Source organism: Accipiter gentilis, chromosome 29, assembly GCF_929443795.1.
Source record: "Accipiter gentilis chromosome 29, bAccGen1.1, whole genome shotgun sequence".
NCBI lineage: Eukaryota > Metazoa > Chordata > Aves > Accipitriformes > Accipitridae > Astur > Astur gentilis.
The window spans coordinates 19067177-19090699 of NC_064908.1; the positions used below are offsets into that span (position 1 = coordinate 19067177).

General features: G+C 48.2%; 1 protein-coding gene across 9 annotated transcripts in view; it reads left to right on the forward strand.

Annotated features, from left to right (window-relative positions):
• Positions 1-23523, forward strand: part of DAB2IP (DAB2 interacting protein) — a 210694-nt gene that overhangs the window by 123993 nt on the left and 63178 nt on the right. Inside the window, exon 1 of one of the 9 annotated variants that reach the window (XM_049832032.1) lies at positions 749-931. The exons of the other annotated variants lie outside the window; for them this stretch is intronic. The gene's annotated coding sequence lies outside the window, so the exon portion shown is untranslated. Of the gene's footprint in view, positions 1-748; positions 932-23523 lie in introns of those variants that run through there. 9 annotated transcript variants of the gene reach the window in all.

The following is a 23523-nucleotide window of genomic DNA, read 5'->3' on the forward strand; positions in this document are numbered from 1 at the left end:
AAATGTGAATTGTAAATACCAATAGAAGGAGGCTGCAAGCTAAGCTGACAGCATTTATAGTTTTAGCTTTAAAGATTAACTGCCTTCAGGAAGTAATAAAGATCAGAGCTGCCCGATCCTGATGCAACTGCCTATGAAAGCATGTTGACATTGCAATAACAGGCGTCAGGAGCAGCGCGGCACGGGGAGAGTTCGGAAACGTGCACTCCTTTATCGCGACCAGCATCCACCCAGCAGTGTCCAGTCTTCGGTAGTGTCGGCTGGCCCAGTGCCCCCGTAGGGATGGTGAATACGTAACATTTTGTAAGGACTGGGAGCCTGTTACCGAATAAATGAAGAGGAAATCTTAAAATTATTCAGAGGTGCAGACAGAGGTGCCTGCGCTTATGTGCAAACTCTCCCACGTCTTACCTGTACGTTTGCTGTACTGCACTAATTGTGTATGAGAAAGAAAAATGCTAGGTGAAGTTTAATTAGGAATGAGCTGCTTTGTCATGTAAACTTGGAGTGCAGTGCAGTTTCTTCAGCCTGGATCGCAGCCAGTACCTGTGAGAGCTCCTAGGCAGCAGGGAAGGGGCTGGGAGCAGATGCCTCTCCTCCGAAGCAGCGAGCCTCAAGGAAGGGTTTGAATTACAAAGGAAGGGAAGGGGCTGAGCTTCCCTCCCCCCCCCACCTCCCTTCACAAAGGGCAATAGTCAGTTTACTTTAATAACCTCACTATCAGCTGCAGAGGAAGTCTCGCAGTCCGGGAGTCTGCGAGCGGTTTCAGAGCCAGCTAAAATCCTACAAGCCAAGCAGAGCCGACCGACCCGGCCAAGGGAGGGCAGCGCGGAAGATGGACTCGCACTGCTCTCGGAGGAGCTGACTTTCCTGGGGAGCCCAGAACCGTTTCTCTGTCTTAATCTTATTTTTCTGTCCCGTGGAGGCTTGGGTAAGTGTCTGGTAGTTTTCCGCTTGCCTTTCTTTTTAGTGGTTCACTAGGATTCGCCAAATTACAATGGAACTGCAATGGCAAAGTATTTCCTGCACCCTCATGAGCTCGCTCTGGAAGTGGATGATCCAGATTTGAAAAGCTGGACCTTTAAAATCTTTTGTATTCATATACTGCTTTTTAAAAAGGGCCAGCAAGCAGATACGGAGAAAACAGACTTTCCAGCACATTGTTTCAGCTGGTAGGGACTGCTGGGGCTAGAGCGTCTTGCAATGCATTGGATTTTCAGATGTTGGATTGCTCTGAACGGAGATCTCCCGAGGTCTGTCAGTCGGTTCCATGGTGCAGATGTTTGTGCTGTTTCCTGTGAAATCAGCCTGTGGGGGTCGAGGCAGCTGCGCCTCTAGCCAACCTCTGTATTCAATCATCCGCCAAGAAAAGGAGCGTTCGGCGCTTTCTCTAGACATTTGGGGGGAGAGAAAGAAAGGTGCAGGAATCAAATGGTAAAATGGTTTGCTTGAAAGGTGTTTACTCCGGGCCCTGATACTCTTGCCAAAGGGATCCGGGGATTGGGGAGCGCAGTGTACAGGCAAGCAATTCCCTCACATCCACGGGGAGCGGAGAGTGCGGAGTGGCCACGGCGCTGCAGACAGAATTAATAGATTTTTCAAAGTGATTGTAAAAGATCTGTGTGACTGTAAAGAAAGAATTGGCCGTGGACTGGGGTAGGGTGTGTTTGCAAGCAGTCCCGGGTGTGTGTAGGCGGCTGTGTACGTGGTATGAGTACAGCCGAGCTAACTTTAAAGGGAGATGTACTAAAACTTATGTAATGTATGAAACTGAATGTCCTTTCCTGACGTCCCTGCTGTGAACCTGAAAGGACTAACCCTGAAACGATTTTTAAAGCTGTCTTTGTTAGTCACCTTTTAAGCAATTTGTTTCTTTTCACGTTTCATTTTGAGTAAAAGGAGATAGGCTGGTTTCACTCCCCTCTGCACTCCTCCTCTATTGTTAGTCTCTCCCAGCTTCCCGTACAATTGTCCAGCTCTGCTCTTTTCAGAGCCCAGCGGAAAAGGATATTGTTGAAAAGAAAGAAAGTATTTCAAATTAAAGTCTGGCAAGCATTTGCGTCCTCATTAGGCTTCAGACACAATTCCTCCCTCCCATCTCTTCTCCCCCAAAAGTAGCAGGGTGACCAGTATTGCTTGCCATGTCTTAAGCAGCGGCAGAATCCCTCTTGGCCGTTCGCTATTCAATAAATGCAGCAAACAATAATCACAGTTTGAAAACGAAGCATGTTTATTATAATATGTACAACTGGGAACACAAATGTAACGAAAGCAGTGAATTCTTAATATTAAGACAAGCCTCATTCAGACTTGTGAGCTGGGGGCAGCGGATGAGTTGCCCCAGCAGCGACACTGAGCATCTGCCCCAGGCGGGCTCGGGGATCGTGGCTGGTAGGAAGGGTGTAAGGGAAGGGGTGTGCAGTGAGGGAGAAAAGGTCAAGGCTGCATCTCTATTTGTTCTCGATAAATCATAGCTCGATGCAGCAAATGGTAATTAATAGTCATGTTAACGTTCAGAGGTAAACTGATATGACTCTCCTTGCTTCCTTTTGATTCCCAGCCATCATTTCAGCTCTTTTCCTTTGAGCAGCACAGATGAAGCAGCATTGGGTCTGGATGATCTTTGGAGAGACCCAGCCAGCAAACACATGGCCTTGCGGCATGTTTGCGCTGCACGACTCTGCAACGCGGCGCCTGGGCTCCTGGCACCATCCTTCTTCCCACTATGCTGCAATTAGCGGGAGGTGTCCCTGGGCATGACTGCAGCGCCCGGGAGAAGAGGGCTGCCGTGGGGTTTGTAAAAATAACGTAGACTCTTGTGAGGCTAAGCCGCCTCCTGTGGCCTCGTTAGTGACAATATTAGAACAGGGAGATGTGAACGGAGCGAGTGGAGAAGCAGTGCTGTAGACAAAGGGGAGCCGGTTCAGCAGGAGACCTCGCCGTGTTCGCCAGTGAACCCCAGCGCGTGGTGCTCCGTCTGCTCCGAGTCTGAGCCGCAGCCCTGTGCGCGTCGGGTGTTTTATCACAGCAACTTGCCAAGGTTTTGTGGCCCTAGGGTGCATACTTGGGAAGCTGGGAAGATAGTGAGTGGGATGAGAAAGAACTTGGTAATTTTGTGAGTTTCCTTCTGCTGAAAGTGACAGGAATAACTCCCTTTCTTATTTAAAAGGCTCCCTCAGCTTCACTGGGTGTTGTACAGAAACACCCTCCTTCTTTGCTTCTCTCTGACTTTCACCATTTCAGAGACCTGCAATTTGATGACAGGTTTAATAATATAAGATACAATTGTCATTTGTGTTGAGCTATTGAAAGAACTTGGGAGTTGTATCACCTGGGATAGCGAAACGTAAAGGCGGTGATTTGTTCAGTCCCAGTTTTAGGTGCTCGAGACCCAGTTTTTAAGACTTGTTGGGCGTTGGTGTCTGCTCGAGTTGTGTTCAATGCTGGGCCTAAGCTGCCAGTTACTCCAGCCAGTGACTATGTTAGATATACAGGCTTACTCCTTTTTCACAGCTGAAGACTTGTTCCAAGAGGCTCTGCCTTCCCACAGCACTGGTTCCTTCTTCCATCCCTTCACCATATGAGAATTTTCTGTTGTTTTTTTTTTTTTAAACAGAGCCTTCATCTCTTTTTCCTCATGCTATCCCCTCTAGCGTGGTAATACCAGCACCCATTAACGGTAAGGGATAACGGGCCCCAGCTAGGGGCCATTTTGTTCACCGTGTGTCCCAGCAGCAGTGAGTGGGGCTGCTGGTGTCCGCAGTCTGGGTAGGACCTTGCTGGTGGCACTGGAGATGATACCCTGCATTTTGCTGGGACTACTGCAGTCAGAGGTGGCAGCCTCTGACCTCCTACGACGGGAGGGTCTCACACCCTCCATTTCCCAGTAAAAAGCAGGATGCAGACTGGGCTGCAGCCAGTAGATTTACAGCAAATAGAATAAAACCAAGAAATAGACTGATAAAATTATAAAAAGGCTTTAACAAAGCCTCTAAGCAGTTTGTCATATCCTGCAATGTGATTGACTGATGTGCTGGACGGGAACATTCTCGAAAGGGTTGCACAATGTGGTGCATGTGCTGGTGCCATCCCGTAGGAGAGAGCAGAAAGCTCCAGCAGAATCAAATCAGTCTTTCCTCTTGCAGGACTGATCATCACAACGCGGGACATTTCCCAATGTTAATTATCCCAACAGTGCATTTCACATCTTCCAGTCCCCCTGTTAGTGCTATTTGCTCTTAGATCGCTCTTTCTCTCCCTGCAATTCAGAGAATAGGCAGCTGCACATTTTAGCAAACTCTCCTGCTGGGGTCTGGAAATGGTGGTCAGCATCTAGGGAAAAGTGATATGAATAGAACATCTAAAATAGTGAGGAGGGTAGGCAGTGCCTGATGAGCCCGTGGTCCTCAGTGGGGCTTGTAATGTTGGGCATGAGTAGAACTGAGGGCATTAAATCACATAGACCATGCCAAGAGAGAAATGTCAGAGATGCCTCCTGTGTGGGTCCAGGACTCTCCCAGCCAAAGCACGGAGCAGATATTTAACTGTACCAACAGGGTCCTTGTTTCTTTATGCAGAGCACCACAGCCTTGGTCTTGCAGAGCTCCTGAGGGTGTTGTCACTGAAATTGTAGTTTCTTTTGGGAGCCAGGTGTCGGGGCTGAACAAAGAGTGCTCCAAGTAATGCCCGTGGCAGCCCTTCTGCGGTGCCGCAGCTTGCAGCCGACTGCTGAGAGAGAACTGCTGCGCCAAGTGAACAGTGACACCTCCTCCGTCTGCGTCCGTGTGTCTGTACGCGTGCTGTGCCGCTGTGCGTGTGGAGGTAGTCGGACGGTGAGCCCGTGTCCTTGATAAATTGGGGTTATCCCCAGTCAGGCGGCATCAATGGTTCAGGTTGTTTGCACTTCCCTGACCGTCCCCAGGTAGTTGCCCAGGACATCTGCGGCACAAGCCAGCCTCTTCCTGCATGCCCCCTCGGCCAGGACAACATCAATAAAAATGAGAATTTATGAGCTCTGTCATGTACAGCAAGCAAAGTGTCGTGCAACAAATTAATCACTGATTGCGGTGCAGTGCTGACTGGGAGCTTTCTGGTTCTCCCTTGGCATCGTTGCAAGGCTGTTAGTTAAAAAACGAGTTTGATAAAGAGACCCTTGACTCCCAGCACTTCTGTCTCCTCTGTTACCTGCTCACCAAGCATGAGACACTGTTAGCCCAAAAGGTGCTTTTTACTGTTCAAGTTGCTCCAGCTTTTAGTCATCAGAATGTGACAGCACTGACAGTTCTCTGTGCTCGTCTGTTGCTTCCTATCCAGTGATTTTGGGATCACATAATGACCTGCCTTCCAGCTTGGGTTGGGAGGAGCTGGGTACCTAAAGAACAAACCGTGCAGAAGCTTCTCTTTGGGCTTCAGCAAGAGGTTCACAGGGACCAAAAAGCCTTTGCCTCAAGCTCTGTTGCTTCCTTCCCATGTTTACACAGCAGCAACAGAGTGTCTCAGCTCTGGTTTTAAAGCACTCCCAGGTGCTCTAAAGGGGCTGTGCCACAGCAAAGTGAGTTAAAAATGGCTCCTGGATCCTGCACGTGGCTCATAAAAACTGATGGCATTGTTGAGTCAGCTGACATACTGTTCCCTGAGCTCCAGATAGCATCCCCCGGCCTTCCGTGGGAAACTGTTCACTTGTCTGTATGTATACAGACAGCTGGATGTATATGCATGACTTCTAAAATACAAAGTAGAGAGTCATTATGCAGCAGAAGCATAAAAACCTTATTAACACTTGATATAATTCTGACATCTCTGCTAGCAGTGTTTAGTGAGAGATTGGAAAGCATTTTTCAAACATGAACCCGCAGCCGCGTACGTCTTCCTAGTCAATAAGGAGGAGCCAGAGCAGCAGGTGGGTGTTTCGTCCGAGTGACTCGTCGGATGGGAGAGCCGACCCTCCCAGCCAGCGGCCCCCCGACCCCGCGTGCTGCTCCCGAGCACGGCAGGGCTTTGGAGTCGAGCGCCGCGGTTGCATGTTCCTGCTAAGCTGCTTCCCTTTCCTACCGGAGAGGTTTTGCTCATTGTTCTCTAATTTCAGCAGACAGGAAAGAACCCACCTTTGAATTCAGTTGCCTGCCCTGTCCCCACAGCTGGTGCTAGCAATTGTCCCAGTGTTCCTACCCAGACTCGCTTTCTTTGTTTTCCTACGGGTAGCTGTGCGAGGTTATTGTTTCTGCAGTAATTTTATTTATCCCTGACCGAGACTAGACCACTGTTTCCTACTGACTCATGTCACCTGCTGACGGCCTCTTCCTGTCCCTCGCATAAGCGCAGTGCAGGGTTGGGAGATGGAGATGGTGCCGGGACCCCAGGTTTAGCGAATGCTCGTACATTAGAGCAACCCCACGAGAAACCCCGCAGAGGAGGGAGCAGCAGGGCTGTAAGGCTGCTGCCGTGCTCTGCAGGCAGTCTGGGACACACGCAAAGAGCCTGGGGAGAGGGAGATCTGCAGTGGATGTTGTCGTGTGTTCGGGATGTTTTGCCCCTTGTCATGGCAGACTTGTATCAGCCGAGCCCATCCACCCTAATTTGCTCACGAGTGCTGTACCCCGAGACCCTCCGGCTACGCACATCGCCTGTCAGCAGGCGCCGAGCGCTGCGTCAGAGACCCGTCAGATTTTGAGGCACTGCCTCGAATGCTTGATGGGTCCAGGCAACAAGCTGCCAGCGGGTCTGGTTCAGCTGCAGGTTCAGTTTGGTTCATCAGGCTTGGTTCTTACTTTTTTTTTTTTCCTTTCTGTTTTCTTTTTTAAGAGTGCTCTTGCATCAGAGCTGGGTGCTGTTGCCCATCTTCGGTGTTAGAGGGTGACTTGTCTCCTCTGCATGGAATGGAGCCCCCTCTGCTCCTGTTAATGCTAATGGCAATTTACCCAGGCGCTGGAGAGGGAGCAGGGCATTGCACATCTTAGATGTAACATCAACATGAAATTTCATCACCTAGGTTTCAAGAAAAATAAACTGTGGCTGGACTTAAAACGTAGTGGTGAGGAGGAGTAAGGGAGAGAGCCTTTTATGAGCATTGAGAATATTTGTAGCTAAGCAACCAACATCAGCAGGAAGAATAAATCAAAAGTTTCAGGGCTCTGCCTGCCTGCCTTCAAGGGTCAGGAACTATATTTTCCCTCTGTTAACAAGATTGCCTTCCTTTGAAACATCAGCTATTAGCTACTGCTGGAGGCTGGATACCATATTAGATAGACTAGAAGCTTGTTGTGGGATACTGGGCTAGAAACATAAATGGAAGGACAGAGAAGATAAGCATCTTGCCAAAGGCCATGAAGTGAGTCAGGCCTCCCAGGAGCTTACAGGAAAATGCTCCTGGAAAAGTAATGTCTAACACATATATAATAATTTCTAATTATTGTTGTGTAAGTCCTCCTAACAGCTCTTCAAGGTAGCAGCTATAGACTATATTCCCATTTCACAGATGGCAAAAGTCGAGTGACTGGATGACTGTAGCGGTTCATGTTTGAAACAGTGAGTCTCTGTGGCTTTGTTGATTTTATATATTTGTACAGTTCCTGTTGCTCGGGGCACCGATCTCCATTGCTATGATTGCAACACAGGTCCGAGGCCTATTAGATAATTGAGCTTTATTTTCTACAAAGATATTATGCGGTGTTCTTCACTAGGTTGCACCAGAAAACCTAGCAGCAAGACATTTTGCTTTAAAATAGGTTTTATTTATAAAGAGGAAATTTCCCAGAAATGCCAATGGGAATGGCAGCAAATCAAATCCCAGCAGCAGTTTCTCAATGGAACTTCTTTTTTTAAATACCATCTTACAACCTCAGGGTATTTTCCATCTCTGCTTCTTCCTCCTGCTTAGTCAAGAGCTGGTTAGGAGTGATGCTCCAGTCTCTACCCTTGCCCTGGCAGCCTCACTGATCACAGGGCTCGTGCATGCCCTCTGCGCTGCAAGAAGATCCCCTTAAAATACTTCCGAACCAAACTGCTGGAGCCCTGAGACCCTGCTAAATACATGGCTGTCATACCTCACAAATCTAGGCCTTAAATAGACTGATTCCCTGATCAAGAACCCCAGAGACCTCTTAGCCTTCATAGACACTAAAGTTGGTGTTAATTATAAAGCTGAGTGTATTAAGGCCAGATCTCGTGGTATTTATATGGAACTGTGTTCCTAAACCAGATTTATTATTTTAATGAGAGGAACGAACTGTAATACAGGATAACTCGTGTGGTCTTGGACTTCCAAGACCTGTCCCAGTACCGTTCACATTTCTGGGCAGTGCTGCGCCAGAACGCGCTCCTCAGCAGGAGGACCGTCCACATATTTTAGCACTTTATATGGCATTTTCTCCACTTTTCCACCCAGAAAGCTTCCTGTAGCATTGAGCATTTCAGTGGAGTTTAAAAAAGTGTGTCTCGATTTTTATGTATTCATGCTCTTTGTATGTTGATCTCTATTCAGAGCATCCTTTTAAAGACGATGGCAAGCATGTAACTTTTAGGAGGCAAATGGCTGTTTTTTCTGTCTTATTTACTGATACAGCTGTAAGCCTGCGTGATGGTGACTGGAGTAACTCAGCTGTGAAAAGCACTTACGGATTTGAAAGCAGAGGGTGTTTCTGTCCATTAACACCAGAGTTCGCAGAAGCCCAGCTGGGTGGGGAGTCCATTTAGTCCCAGTCCCACAGCTGGGCTTTGAGAGGTGGCTTGAGCTGGCAGGTAGAGATTAAATGGCTGTTGGGTATATTTAGCAATAACACTATGCCAGCATGACAGTAAATGATTTTTGGGGCCATTATTAATGTTAACATTCATTCAGGATGGATTTTATTTTTCATATTAGAAAAACTATCGCTTTTGGAAGTAATGCAAACACAGTTTGGAAGCAGCACCAACTATTTTAAAAGAAAAAAAAAAACGCTTTGATGCATGTGAGGGAGACATTCTGGAAGGAAAAAGTACAGCCTGAGTTAAGAGAAACCCAGTGCATTCATACAGATCTAAGCTTTTCTCTTTTGATATTTTTCCTCTCCCTCCCACCCGCCTCGGGACTGAGGTGAGGTAGGATCTGATCTGCTCCCACTCCTCCGTGTGTAGGAGCTGAACCGCTCTGGCTGGTTCCTGAGTTATTCCCAGCTCCCACTCCGTTCAGACCACAAAACAGCTCCCTGAGGCACTGACGGACTTTCTGAAATGCTTCCACAAATACAGATAAGCACAAACGGTTGAAAAACAAACACTCGAACTCTCTCCAGACCCTTCCTCTGCCTGCAGCGAGCGTTCTGTGGGGCAGACCCAGGGAGCGGTGGGGAGAGCCGGGACACCGGGTTGTGGGGTGAGCGGCTCCTGTCTCAGGGCTGCCTCAAGTTTTCCCTTCCAGGGAAGGAAATACACCCAGCTGATTGTAAAAGAGCTCGAGGACACTGTAGTCACCTTAAAATGCACGTTCAAAGTAGCTGTTCCAGCTTTCTTACTCCATTTGATGAGCTTTTTGCCCCTTGTCTGCTTGATAGTATTTTGTTTGGTCAGCTTCTCTCCGGTTTTGTCAGTACGACCAGTCCGCGTGTCTTACTGGAGGAAAAGCACAACCCAACACCAGCAGCTGCCTGAACTCAAACTACTCCGTCTCATGATTTCTAAGTTGGGTACTTTTCACATTGGCAGTGCCTCTGGGGTAACTAATGTTATTTATTAATTAATTCTTTGCATTACAGCCAAGCACGCATAGCAGTCCCAGCCTGTTGCTGCTTTGTGCTGAGCAAATCCATACCTGGAAGACAGCTGTTTGTGTGGGAAAGTCTCCAGAGGTGAAAGGTGAAAGAAAAATGCAAAACGGTGAAAGACTTTTGGTCATTTCAAACAAAAGTAACACTGGCCCCATTTTTTCCTGAGATACCCCCAGCTCCTTGAAGTCTGAGCTTTTAAATGTCACTTTGGTTGGAGTCACAGGGAGGAGAGGGCTGAGCTGCCTGACGGGGGCTGGCAGGTACAGGAGCTGCGGCACGGCGCGGCACGGCACGGCACGGCACATGGGCACCAGCGTGGCCTCGGGATGGCCGTGCGAGGGTGAGCTGGGAGCGGAGGGGCCGTGGCCGCGATGGCCCGTCCGCCCACAGGGTGCCCACGGGTGCTGGACGGTCCTTCCCAGCTCCATGCAGGTCCTGGGCTGGCTGGGCCGTCCTGCTGGGGGGGTCCCGGGCGGGTTTCTTTCTCTGAATGTGAGGAGAAATTGCTCTTCAGTGCTTCTTTTAGGGTGTTTTCTCCACCTCCTTTTATGCCCTGTAAATGCCTCTTTTTCACTGTTGCTTTTTTTTTTTCCAAAATCACAGCCTCTTGTCGTTAGTTTAATTTTTACATTTAGTGAAGTAGCCCTGTAATTAAATGTTCTTTAACAAATCCCTGGGCAGAGTATCTCATGACAAAAAAAGCACTTCAATTTTATTATTATTACTAACGCAAAGTAATGAAATGTTTGAATCCTTATCAAGTGTAATTCAGGGGGTTAATCATTTAAGTTGAAAGGAAAAGTTAGCTCCTTCATTTATGCTGAACTGATCTGCCTAGTGTCCTGTTGCGTTCTTTACTGTTTATTTAGATCTTGAGACTATATTGTTCTGGCCTAGACCATACAATACATGTAATTGCTCATGTGTTTGTATGAGCTTCTGTACGTTAGCACCGTGTGGTTGAGTGTGTTTTGTTTTCTAGTTCACTGGGCAAAGAGTTAGCAATAAGCTAAATACAGGGAAACCTGAACAAGAATAATCAACTTTTGATGTCTGTGATGTCTAGCTTGAGAAACCTACTAAGCACCTCACTAAGAAAAGCAAAGTAAGCCTTAAAAACATCTGAACTTGCTGAAATGTTCTCACTGAGAAATATTTTTGCATCTTCAGTTTGAACTACAAAAAAAAGCAACTCTCTGAGTCAGTCAGACCATCCCACATTTCCTTCTGAATTGGACTAGCTAGCAGTTCATACACTCTCCTTTCCCAGCTCCTGCTCCGAGCTGTGTGTGTTAATTATTTCCAGACCCCAGCTGAAGGCTGAGAAAGCAGTTGGGGCAGATGTTGGCCACCTGGGCTCTAGGAACCAGGCTTCCCAAAGCCGGGACAGGTTCAGCTTCCAGAGCGATAGTTTAGACATCGAACCATTGTCAAAACTAGGTCAGCTGGATATCAAAATCTGTGTTTGCTGGATGTCCTGCTTTGGGGCATTTGAGCCTGGGCAAGCGTACGGCAACTGTGGGCTGTCAGCGTACAGCAACGTGACTGTGTAAGATGGGTCTCTCCTGTTGCTGTCAGTACTCCGCTGATTAAGATGGCAACAGCAAGAGTCCTTCGGGAAACCAGAAACCAGTGTAAAGGTTAAAAGCAGTCATTGTTTGGTATTTAGAGGCTTTACAGATAAAATTGCACATCTCTGGCAAAGGACATCTGCAGCAGATGCAGATAGTTGGGGAATGTATTTAAAACCTCACTAGGCAGCGGTCTGCAGGACAGGAAGCCTAACTTGCAGAACTGACAGTGCTGACTGCATCCACAAATCCGTGTGTGCCAGAGCTCCGGGAAAGGGCAAGGAGACCAGCAATACTGAAACGAGGCAGAGGATACGGTAAATCATTCCAAAGAAGGACTTTGAGGCCCGTGCCCTGGTTCATGGCTGTGTCTGTACTGGATGTGAAGCCACAGCAGAGTGCGTGTCCCCAGCATCCCTGCACCCCCCCGCGCCCCTACCTGAGCAGTAATCCCTCCTGTCGGCAGCTCTTCCTCAGGAAAACACACTGTCCTGCCCCCGTCCTGTCTTCAGTAGCCAAGGAACGGGGATTTTCCTGGAGTCACGGTGCATCCAGTGCCACAGGCAGGGTTCAAGTCCTTCTTCAGTGTGGCTTCACGGCCTCTGAGGCTCCGCGTGGACTCTGTGCTGGTGCCCAGCTCTTCTAGTTAAAATGCAAGGAGGAGAGGAGGCAGAGGGAGACAATCTCACGCGGGAACAGGAGAAGCACAGGTATGTTGGGGCGGTTCTGAGGCAGTGGAAGAGTAAGTTCAGCTGGAAGGAGGAGGGCGGAGGGTTAGGACTTGTTAGTCTGCATGTGGCCAGCTGAAACGTTCCTTTCTTCTGATCATCCTTCATCCCGTCTTTGATCTGAGATGTACTTTTTCCTGGACGACTTCCAACATTCTTGGTGTAGCTATGAAGCTCCCTTTTTTCCCCTGTGCAGGCCACATCCCTCAAATTTAAGAAAGACGCTGTGATGATGAAGTAGGACTGTTGTATATGAAGTCATTTCTGGATAAACATGTTTGACTTCTTCAGGTGTTCTTGATCTCTCTTTATTCCTAGAACAAGCACAGCACAGGCTCCCACATTCATCCCAACAGTTTGACTTAGTGCAGTGTGGAAAATCATCCCCATAAAGGGTTCAAGTTGTGGTTTGGGTACAGATGTCCAATAAATTGAGAACTTTTGGCAACCCTCATTTCTAGACTGACATGTCAGACAGATCCACATGCCAGAAGCACACTGGGAAGCAAAGACTGGGTTGGGAATGGTGCCAGGAGCCAAGATGCATTTGTACAATTTTGGAGCCGCAGCTTGGCCATCTCTGGCCTAGGCAGCGGGATGACGGAGAGAATCCCAAGGTAGCTAGCTAGATAACGATGTTGCTTATACAAGGACAACAGAAAAAAAGCATTGCACCCTGTTCCTACTTAGGAAGGTCAGACACAAAAGAGAAAAGGCTTCTTTCTCTAGAGGTGAACAGTCACTCCTTCCTAGAGCAGTAGAAGCCTGACACTAGATAAGTAGCTGTGAGATGATTCATAAAAAACTAATTTATAATTTGCCAGAATATAATCCTATTTGATCAGTGTTATTCAGTTCCTCTTTCTTTTAAAATTCAGTGCACTTAACTGTTCTACGAGGGTTTATGAATGTTTAAAAATTGCTTTGTGGTCCCTAAAGTAATTTGACAAGTCTGACAGCTATTGATTAAAAACCTGAAATTATTCAGACTGTAGGATGACTTAGGGGATTAGATAGAAAGTTTTTTCAAATGTGAAAGGAAATAAGATGTTGGAAAGTAAATATGTTCTTGAATATTTTTGAAAAATCCATTACAACTGTGAAATTAAATTGAAATGAGATACTTCGTGTGGAGATGAAGGAACTAAATGCTGGCTTTACTATTTAGGCATGGGGTAGAACTCACCGTCCCGGGTCCAACAAATGTTTCCCTGGAGGATGCTGGTGACGGGGCTCTGGCACGGATCCCACCGCAGGGTGCTGTGGGGAGCCCTTGGGGAGCCCTGTGCACCTGCCCATTCCTGGCCAGGGACCAGCCGGCTCCTTCCATTCAGCCGTTCTGCATCACGGAGTTAGATGCCAAGCAAGGTCAGCAGACAGCTGTGGGGCTGACAGGAATGTGGCTCTTTCTGTCCAATACGTATGTTCCTGTCTGACTCTGCGGGACAGACGGGAGCTAATTGAGCCTCAGACTAAATGACCGCAGCCTCCCTGATTGTCCTAATTTGCACTCCTCGTGCAAGGGCTGCCGCGGTAGTTGGGAGCAGCTGTTATGCAGGATACCTCTGTCTCAACTTGTCCTTCTTCACCAGACCTCCAGGAAGGATATCCAAGAAGTGGCTATACATCTCTGGACATGCCAAAGAGACTCTCCTAGGAAATCATTAGACCAGCCGGGCCATTTTCCATATGACCAGAAGGGACCTCTTCATTCAGCAGATCCAGACTTGTTCTGTTACTGATGACCATGTTTTAGAAGATCCTTCAGAAACATATTTTCTCCATCTTAACATCATTGAGGTTTTTGCCCCCATTCTCCCTCCTTCTGGAAGGCTAATCTCAACCTTCACTTCTCTCATGGTTAAAAGCCCTCTTCTGGTGTTCAAGTCTGAATCTCTTCACAGCCAGTTTTTAGCCACTTGTTTCACCAGTGCCGCCATGTAGCTTGAATCATTCTTGTCTTTCTCGTGTACTTACTCTGAAGTACATATAGTCCTCCTGCCCCTCAGTCTCTTCTTGCAGACTGAACAAGCTGAGTGTCACAACGCTCCAGCACCGTGCCGAATATGACCCAGCAGGTGACATATCCCTCCACCCCTCTCCGAATCGAGACCCAGGTCAACCCCATGGGGCAGACGTGGGCGCTCTCCCAGCTTGGCTGCGACACCCAGCTTCCAGCCCAGTCAAAACACTCTGCAAATCTGAGTGGATGATCCATACCCAAACATCTCCAGGACTGAAGAAGTAACTACCCCGGCCCACTGGCAGCTGGCTGGGAATGAGGGCAAACACCGATGTAGCAGCTGGGTTTGTAGGGCAGAAACGAGTTCATCTGCTGCGTGTGTTGTGGGAGAGCCCTCCTTCCCCGAGCCTGCGGGGAAACATGCTGCTGGGCACAGAAACCTCCTGTGCATCCTTCTCTGAACACAGAAACTGCGGCTATCTCGTCTGTACCCGAGAAAAACGTCTAGCTGCTGGTTATCAGTGCTGTCGTCAGGGGACACGTGTCAGCTCAGGTGTAGAAGGGATCAAAATACGTGAGTCTGTGGGCTGGAACAAAGCATCTGGTCAGCTTTGCAGCGTGTGTCTGCCAAGGCAGGTAGTCCACAAAGACCTGGTTCTGCTTTCGGTGGCATTATTATTGCTGGTATTTAATCAGATAATTGATGGCTGTTGGTATTGGTTAAATTCTTGAGTGATTCTGTCTGCAGAGATAATAAAGTGTTTGTTATGATGATTCAGTTCCCTGGATTGAACAGTAGATTTGTGAATATGGAGATATTAAATAAGCAGATCGTAGTGGGCTTCCTTGGCCTCTTACCTCAGCGGGGTACCATGCAGCCCTTGCTCATCTCCAGTAATTCTCAGTTTCACTGGGATCGGCATAAACCACACGTCCAAAAGCCTTAGTTAGAGGAGTCTGCAAGCTACGATATGGAGCTCGTACATGGTGTCACTAGACTGTGCATGGTATTTTAAACCCTCGTGCTATATATGGCCCTCAGTTATATTTCCGTGACAATATTAAGCTTTAAAAAGATGAGTGGAAAGAAAGGAGACCTTCAAATTTAGTTACTGCCAGAAAATACTAGGCACCACATAGTTGTCATTCTGCAGCAGACAGGGATTATCCATAAACCCTGTACCTCCAAAGTGAAGGATAGTAATAAAGCTGACCCCAGGCGCACTTCGAACTCAGCTACCTCTGATTAATTAAGTTTTTCCTTCCTTGAGCCTGATTTAGTACTTATGGTCAGAATGAAGGATTTAAGTTAAGAAACTGTTGAGAAATTGAAGGACAGCTCTCATCCCCTCTTTCATCCCCTTCCCTATCACATGCACACACACGTGGGTAGTAGAGGGCTTGATGTGGCTGCTGAAAAATCGCTCTCCAAAGGCATTCCCGTCCCAGAATTCCTGTCATTCCTCCTGCAGTTGCACCGCTTCCCTTGTGGATTTTTGTTCCTGCCAAGCTTGAAATGTCAGTGGGGCATGGCAAACACTTGGTTAGTATTGGCTGTAGGTCTCAGGACAGCGCGGAAGGTGTAATGATTCTGCATTTATATGGAAAGTAGGGAGGTTTCTGTGCAGCTGGGGAGTATCTTTCATTCATTCATTTAATGACTGAGCTTTCTGGGATGTTTAAAATCCATCAGTGGCCGGGCTGAGGCACAGCGCAGCCCTACAGGACCCCAAGTTCAGAGAACTGTTCCTCTGCTTCAGACAGCAGGGGCTGGGAAGGAGGATGAGACCATGGCTGGTTCTGTAGCTCCCCGGAGTTCGGGTTTGCACAACAGCCCTGAAACTTCACAGCCCTCTTTCCTTAATAGCTATAATGATTATAATCCGAGTTCATTAACGTGCTGGTATTTACAGCCTTCTATATGGGCAGGGAAGTGTTGAATAAAACATAAAGAAACCTGTGCAGGTACGATGAAAACACTGCATTTAAAATTTTTGGTTGTCCTTGCAATGACTTGCCTAGCCCAGAAGACAATGTGGTTTGAAGCAGGACCGTCTGGTGCGAAAGCGTGGCACCCTGCGCTACCAGGGCTGCCCGGCACCGCCGAAACGCCGCGGGGCTGGAGCCCTGTGCCAGCGGTAGGGACCTGGGGCTCTTGGGGCTTCCCTGCGTGTGTAGCACCGAGTGACAGCGCTCAGAAATGCCTGTCCTCACCTGGGGCTGTGAGTACACTGGCCGAGCTAACAGCTTGTTTCTGGGGTCTGGGCAGGTCCTGCTGCTCGTACCCGTACACGGGAGGAGACAGCCACGGTGTGGACACGGCGTTTTGTACCTGTGTGACAACTTTGTGACTTCTGACTGATGTGTGCGGGGTTATTTCCACGCTGCAATGAACAGGCCAGTAGTATACATCACTTTGCTGAGACGGGCAGACACTGGCTTTGAAAAGTCTATTATGGTACAATTAGTGATAAGGAGAAGTGCAAATATGAGGCAGAATGGCTCGATTTCTTTTTTTCCTCTGCTGCTTTGGTATTTAGTGACCACAATAGAATTGTTTTGTTTTAGAAGGAGTTTTATAGAACATAGTTGGGAATATGTTTGCTTCTACCAACCAATTGAATCTGCTCATGTCCTGGAAAGTCATTCAACCACTACTTTCCTAATTTGATTGCTGCAGTTGGCGTGCTCTGCACAGCACTGGTGCTGTATCCCAATAAATGCTCAAGGATTTAGAGGGGTGATGGTTTTACATGTGTAGTCAGATCTAAAAAAACTTGTCAGAAGTGATTCTGCTGATCCCCTAATTAGAATTCTTTAACCACTTTTTCGAGGAGAAACAATAGTTTAGAGTAATGAGAGAGTATGTTTTGATTGAAGGATGTACAATAATCTGCCCTGAATCTGCTTTGCTGCATTGTACGAAATTAACTTATTTCTCTATATTTGTTCATATTCAAAGCATAAATAATTTAGCATTTTGTCTCTGTCTGTGAATGTGAGAAGCACGCTTGCTGATTTCAGATCAGATGGAGCAGTGATGTTTATTACTCTGATGTTGGGAAATGATGGTTGCATACTTAATATCACCATAAATAAAAATCCTGTAGCTGTGTTCCCACTTGTGGGAGCGGCATGTGACTCTCCTAACACATCTGATCCACAGGACTCAAAGCTTTTGTGTGGTGAATGCAGAGGCTTTGCTTGCCCACAGTGATACAGGGCATGAGTGGCAACTGCATTCACCAGCGTGCCCGGCCTGGCTGGTGTCCACCCGCGTCCTCCCGCTGCGCTCTCAGCCTCGACCTGCTCAAGCAAAATCATTTGTCTTACACAGAATTACTTGGACACTTACACTGTGTGACAAAGCAAATACCAGAAGAAGTAAAACAAACCTCATTAAAATAAAGTGGCTGGATGATAAGGCAAATGTTTAACATACCTTTTAAAAGCAGTATTTCTTTTCTTCATTTTATCTTGCTAATGCCTTTAAAAACTGCCTGAAAGTATTTTATAGTAATTGCCAAAGCAAGCTGGAGGTTTTAGCATTCTTACAATGGGCGTTGAACATCTCTGATTTTAGTAGGTTTATTTCAAAGTGTGGGGAAAATACCGTGCACTGGGTGAGTATCTGGGCCATGCCTATTATTCCTATTTATAATTAAAATTTCTTCAAAGCGTGGCACAAGTATTACAGCATTCGGCAGTAATGGGCCCAGGTGTTCTGCTGCACCGTAGTGGTTTTGCAGTGTTTTGGTCCATTCTCTGCTGTGCATGTATGCAGGATTTTCCCGGGCACCTTGCTGAACTCCAGCTTGTCACCCAGTGCCATTTTCCATTTTTCTCCTCTAAAAGTCACTGGCACGGAGATAAATTCTTGTATATTTTACCTAAGACACTTGCCAGAATAAAGGGAGCAAGGCACTGCTTGGCAATAGTGAAAAGCAAGGGAGAAAGAGAGAGCTTTGTCCATGAGCCATTTGCAAGCCAAGACAGTCCCGCTAGGTCACATTCTTGTTCTCTCAGCCTTGGCATGGATCGCTTCTTTTTAATGGAGTCCAGTGTTCCCAATGTTTCCAAACTTGTTCTAGTGTTTGCAGCAAGCTGGGATGGTCTCCGAGAAACAGTTTGTCTGGATCTGATTTAGAGCAAGGCAGCGTCATTGCGCTGGAAGCACGAGAGTCTCCGCGCGGCTCTCCAGCCCCGTGAATGCGAAGGGATGGACGTTGCTCCCACTGGCACTTGGAAGGCTGAGGTCTCCGAGAGGGTCCGCGTCCGTGGCTCGGGGTGGATGAAGAGAACTGTGCGGAGGAGGAAAGCCCTCCCGTCTAGCCCTGAGGAGTAACTCCACTGACGCCAGCAATACTGGACAGTGTTAAACAGATGTGGATCAGAAATGGTTCAAACGCCTTCCTTTACTGGAACACAGCCATTTTGCTTGTTTGGTATTCTAAAAGCAGAGTTAATAACTATTTTTGTCTCTATTCTCATTTCTCACGTATGTATAAAGTCTCTGTTGATGTTTAGCTTGACAAGCCAGGCTGCAGTTACGATGCCAAGAATCTCAAAACTGTCATGGAGTGAGACAAGGATAAAGGAAAAAAACAACTTAGATAAAAGGGGTATGGACTCAGAAATGCTGCATGTGGCACACTTCCCAATCCTCAGAGAGACTTATTAATTTACATTGTGGAAGTCTTTATGGTGCACAGCTCAAGTGGCTTTCTGGCTCCACTTGGGATCTCACTGGATTTACGAAGAAGCTTCTTTCACACTCTACAGGCAAAGGCATTTAAAAGCATTTTTGTTTCTTAAAGTGCATAAGGTAATAAAGTGTATAAGGGATAGCGTAAGGGAAGCCACATATCAAAGGCAGGCCAAGACTATACTCAGAAATTGCACATCAACCCAATGCGGGGCCCGGGGGGTGGTTCTTGCCTTCTTCCAAACAACAGCATGCAGACTTAGATTTAACATTCCGTCCTTTGCTGCATCCTTGGTGCTTTCTGTCTGAGCAGGAAGATGGTCTGGGTTAGGCACTGTCTGACGTTACGTCACAGGCGGGCATTGGGTTTCCTCCCCGAGCTTCCTTCCAGCTGTTTTCCTTTTGTCAAGACAATTACATTGGTCGTTATTAAAATAAAAACAGAAAGAGAGTAAAATGATTCATCTTTCCAAGCAGCTTTGCTAAAGAGTGTCATTAATTCAACATCGCCAGGAATGTGTCTGCTTAGGAAAATGTGCTTTGTCCAAGGGACTGGACTACTCAAAAGGCTGCGCCCTTTTTCACCTGGGAGGGCTCAGACGTAACCCTGAGCTAGTGACCACTGTTTCTGACTGGGACCAAAAAATCGACGTTTGCCCTGGCACCGTCGTCCCTTGGGGTCAGCCAGGTCGGGGCGGGCAGACACGAGAGCAGGGTCGGGCCTTGGCTCTCCCTGCTCGAGGTGAACCCAGCGGAGCAGGGCTGAAGCCCACTGCCAGTGAACCGTTGTGGGAAGCGTGTTGCTGCTGCCAGCCCCAGCTAAAACCGTTGCCCAGGGACTGGGCTCACACTTTCCACCAGCTCTAATCTCTTTATAAAAAAAACCCAAAACTAAACTAGAAAAACCCTTAAACAAAAAAATCTAAGTTGTTATCCCATCATTTGTAAACATGGATGTGTGCGTTGTGGGCACTTCAGGGAGAAGGTGCTTGGCAGCTTTTCCGAAGTTGTCTATATGCTGCACGACAGCTGCTGGTGCAGCTGGTTTTTGCAGAAGCCTGTAGGTTGGAGAGCACAGAGCATTTAACCCATCCCTCTGCATCAGGGGAAGATTGGCTTGTATTATCCTTGCATTACATCCCGTAATCAGCCACCCAGATCCTCATCAGTTGTGCTTTTCCCAAGAGTCCAAAGAAGAAGAAATCGTGGAACGTTTTTCTCACTTGGCAATTGTTTTAATTTTTCAGAAGTCTGCATTGTATCAGTACTGCCCCTGTCCCACGCCTTTGATGCTGAATGCGCCCAGCAATTTGAATTGTCGTGCTCGTGCTCTGTAAATGGGATATGACTGGAGGTTATGGAGTGACTTAGTCACAGAATGTGCTCAGTTACTCATCAACAGCCAGGGTCCCTTTGTGTAATTCCTGTTGACAAGCTGGTGATTTCCTAATGGAAAGACAGCCCTGACACCGCAGGCATGTGCACAGCCTTCCAGCCAGGGCCTGGAGTGAATCACGCTCCACGTGATCACCTCCAGCGAGACCGTTCCCGAGTGTGTGTGTATGTGTCTGGGGTTTGGAAGCTCGCAGCAATTGTCCTGGTCTGGAGGATGAAGTCAGGGAGTTACAAATACAGCGCAGGCAGAGTGGACTAGTACTAGGGGGACGATAAGAGGAAAAGGAGCTTTTTGCCTCACAATTTGAAGCCAGTATGGACTGAGATGGCCAGCTGCTGCTTTTAAGGAGCACTGGAGAGGTGTCACTGTACGAGGTCCCCCAAGGGCATTCCCCCTTGCAGCCCCATGTGTTCTCTGCCACCCCGGCCGGCAGCCTGGGCAGGGGACACCGGTCCGGGCAGCGGTGGCTGGGCTCCCGGCTGGGCTCCTGGCTGGGGAGGTGGCACAGCTCTTGCTGCAAAGAGTTCCCTTTTCGCCTGAGCTGGTTTGGGAGCTTCAGCTGAATCACCAGCGTTCGGCGGTGCCCGCGTGTCCCCCGGATGAATCCCGCTCTGCCTCCAGCCCTGTAACAGAGACGGCTGGAGACGGCTGGGGGTCCGTCCTGCCCTGGAAAGGAGGGACAGTACAATCTAGGGCCACGCAGCATATACTTTTTAAATGGCTCCAGCTGTTCTATGAAGCCGTTTTAGGTTTTAGTGCTGCTTGTGCAGGACTGGTGACTGCAGTGGCTTTACAGCTCTTGTTTTTGATGGCAAGTGGAAGGCAGCTGGGGCTGGTTGAGCTGGGCTGGACTTTGCTTCACGGTGTTTACAGTGCCGTTGTTCATTTGGGAACTAACCTGCTGCTTTCGGTTTTGATCCACTGAAAGGGTATATAAACACATCCAGCCTCTCGCTTGCGAGGCTGGCAGGGAGAAGAGGCGGCACAGCCGGCCAGCTGGCGCCTGCCCGGAGGGAGGTGAGTCACGCTCATCGGCTGGCACCGGGCTGGGGGGTTCCCCTGGGCATTGCCCACTCCGTGCCCACCCAGGCATACCACCCGCTATTCTCCTCTCTTGGCTTCCTTGCTCCGGTGCTGGCCGCAGCGTCTGGGAGTTGAGGGCAGGCTCCGGTACCCGCTGGGAGCCTGCTGCCAGTCCGCCTCTCTGCCCTTCCCCACGCTGGGGATGCTGCAGGACCCACCTTCTTCTTGGGCAGTGCTGGGCTCCTAGGTGCTTGTTTTTCTTTTAAGCCTTCTACCTGTGTTCCCATCTGATTGAGTCTTAGGCAGGAAAAGAGGCGTAGGGAAGGAGGAGAGGAGGTGGCAGGGGGCTGGGAACAGGGCAGAGTGGGGGCAGTGGATGTTGGGAGGGAATTTGCAGAGCTGGACCCCAGAGTTCAGCCTCGTGCTTCGGGCCATTCTGGCTTAACCCTGCCCGAGCGTTGTTCAGTCCCTAGTTGTCCGCTCTGGAGAAGCTTTCCGGGATCCGTTGCGTGCGTGCCCTGTCTGACGGCGGTGGCCTCGGCCACGGGCAGCTCAGCTCCCTGGGCCAGCGTGGCCGTGCTCAGTGAAGTAGGATTATCTTTATACTCACCTAAACCTACAGGTCTGTCAGCCACCTCCCCAAGTGGAGTAGGTTGTGATTTACTGATTTACAGCTTGCGTTGCCAGAGTAAATCGCTCCGCCAACAGCCAGCCGATGGGAGTCGGGCACCTTCGCAGCCCGGACCTGATTAAACGTGCCCAGCGCGCCAGAGATGTCACCCTGGTTGGGGTAGGGCCCATCATACTCTGCCTCTTCTCTTTGCCTCATCTTAACTTCTCGTCAGAGAAGGCACAGAGCCCTTCACAGAGCCATCAGCCACGTGTGCCCGTGGACACACACCCCTCCAAAACAGAGTCTGGTTTTAGCTGTCGTGGTGTAAATCCAGGGCAGTCTCATCAGCTCAGGAGCAGATTGCAATTTTGTTAATGAGAACATACGCCGGCCCCATGTATTGCCAGGGATTTGACCTAAGCTTAGCATCTGTCAGGGTAAGAAAAAGTGGTTTAGTGGCACTGGCATAGTGGCAGTTCAGAGGATAGGGAGCAGGGCAGAGAGGGTTGCTGGCTCTTCCCTCTTGAGGGACAGTTTGTATTCCAGCAGAGGAGGAAGAATATTTGTGGAAATCAATGTTTTAAGAAATCAAATGCAAGAACAAAATCTAATCCCGAACTCTTCAGATCAAAACATTTCAAATTTTCTCAGAAGCAAGTAAGATAAGAATTTTTATTTTCTGCTATGCAAATTTAACCCTTCAGAGTTGGGGAAACACAAAGCAAAGCCAGTGACAGTGAGCAGAAAAGGCAAGAGTCAGGACTGTGTGTAAGGAGTGGAACACAGGCTAGATCTGCAGAAAAAGATGTGTCCATGCAACTACGTTTACTTTAACTCAATCTAGTTACATCAACTTAGTCTCTTAGTGTAGTGCGTCTAAATGGTTTTAACTCTTCTTGTGATCAGTACAGGCTAATGGCCGGCAGGTTTACACATTAAGAATGTGGTAAAATTGCAGATGAGGCAGGCACACTTCTGCCTCAAAGGAGTTAACTGAGGCCAAGCCAGGTTGTGGGGAGCTGTGTGGTCACCCCAAATACCTACTGCAAGGGAAGAGCCTCCCAGATTCTGTCTCTGTAAAAATTCTGCGCAACACAACTATCAGCGTAAAATAACAGGCATTTTTGCAATGAAGATGAGCTGGAGTTTAATTTGGTTAATAACCGAGTCAAGTTAATCCTGTTCAGGCAAGGATCAAACCAGTTTCGGTGCATCTGTGTCAGTGCTTTGCATCTGTCTAACTAGATTGATTTAAAATAACTTGGTTACAAAAGGAAATTGTTTCTTCTGTACAACTCCCGAACCAGGGCTCAGGCCGGTCCCTGTTCCTGCCTTCATTCCCTTCCTGCAGTAGGAAGCTTTTGGTCGAGTTCCCCTCTGGTTCCCTTGTGTAGTAGACAAGGATGGAGATTTTCGTGTGTCAGACAGGGCTGCTCACAGAGCTCGTTAGGAATCTCTTCATGTCCCATCCGGAAGATGGTAAAAAGTGTCAGAATGATTTACTGGGTCTAATTTAATCTCTCTCAGAGAAATAAGTAATCAAATGTTAGGAAAGCAAACGTTGGTTGACCTCTCTGTTTGAAGCTCATATGTGAGTAATGGGAGTTAGGGGGGTTTAAACTTCTTATCTTCCTCTACCACAGACAACTCTTTAAAGAGAGCTGAGACCAAATTTAGAGTTGAACTTTCATCCCTTGAGGGGAAGATGGGTCCCTGCTCCCCTGTCTGCTCTCCAGGGCAGCGGGTCGATTGGAGCCGACGTGTATCCGAGAACACAGCCC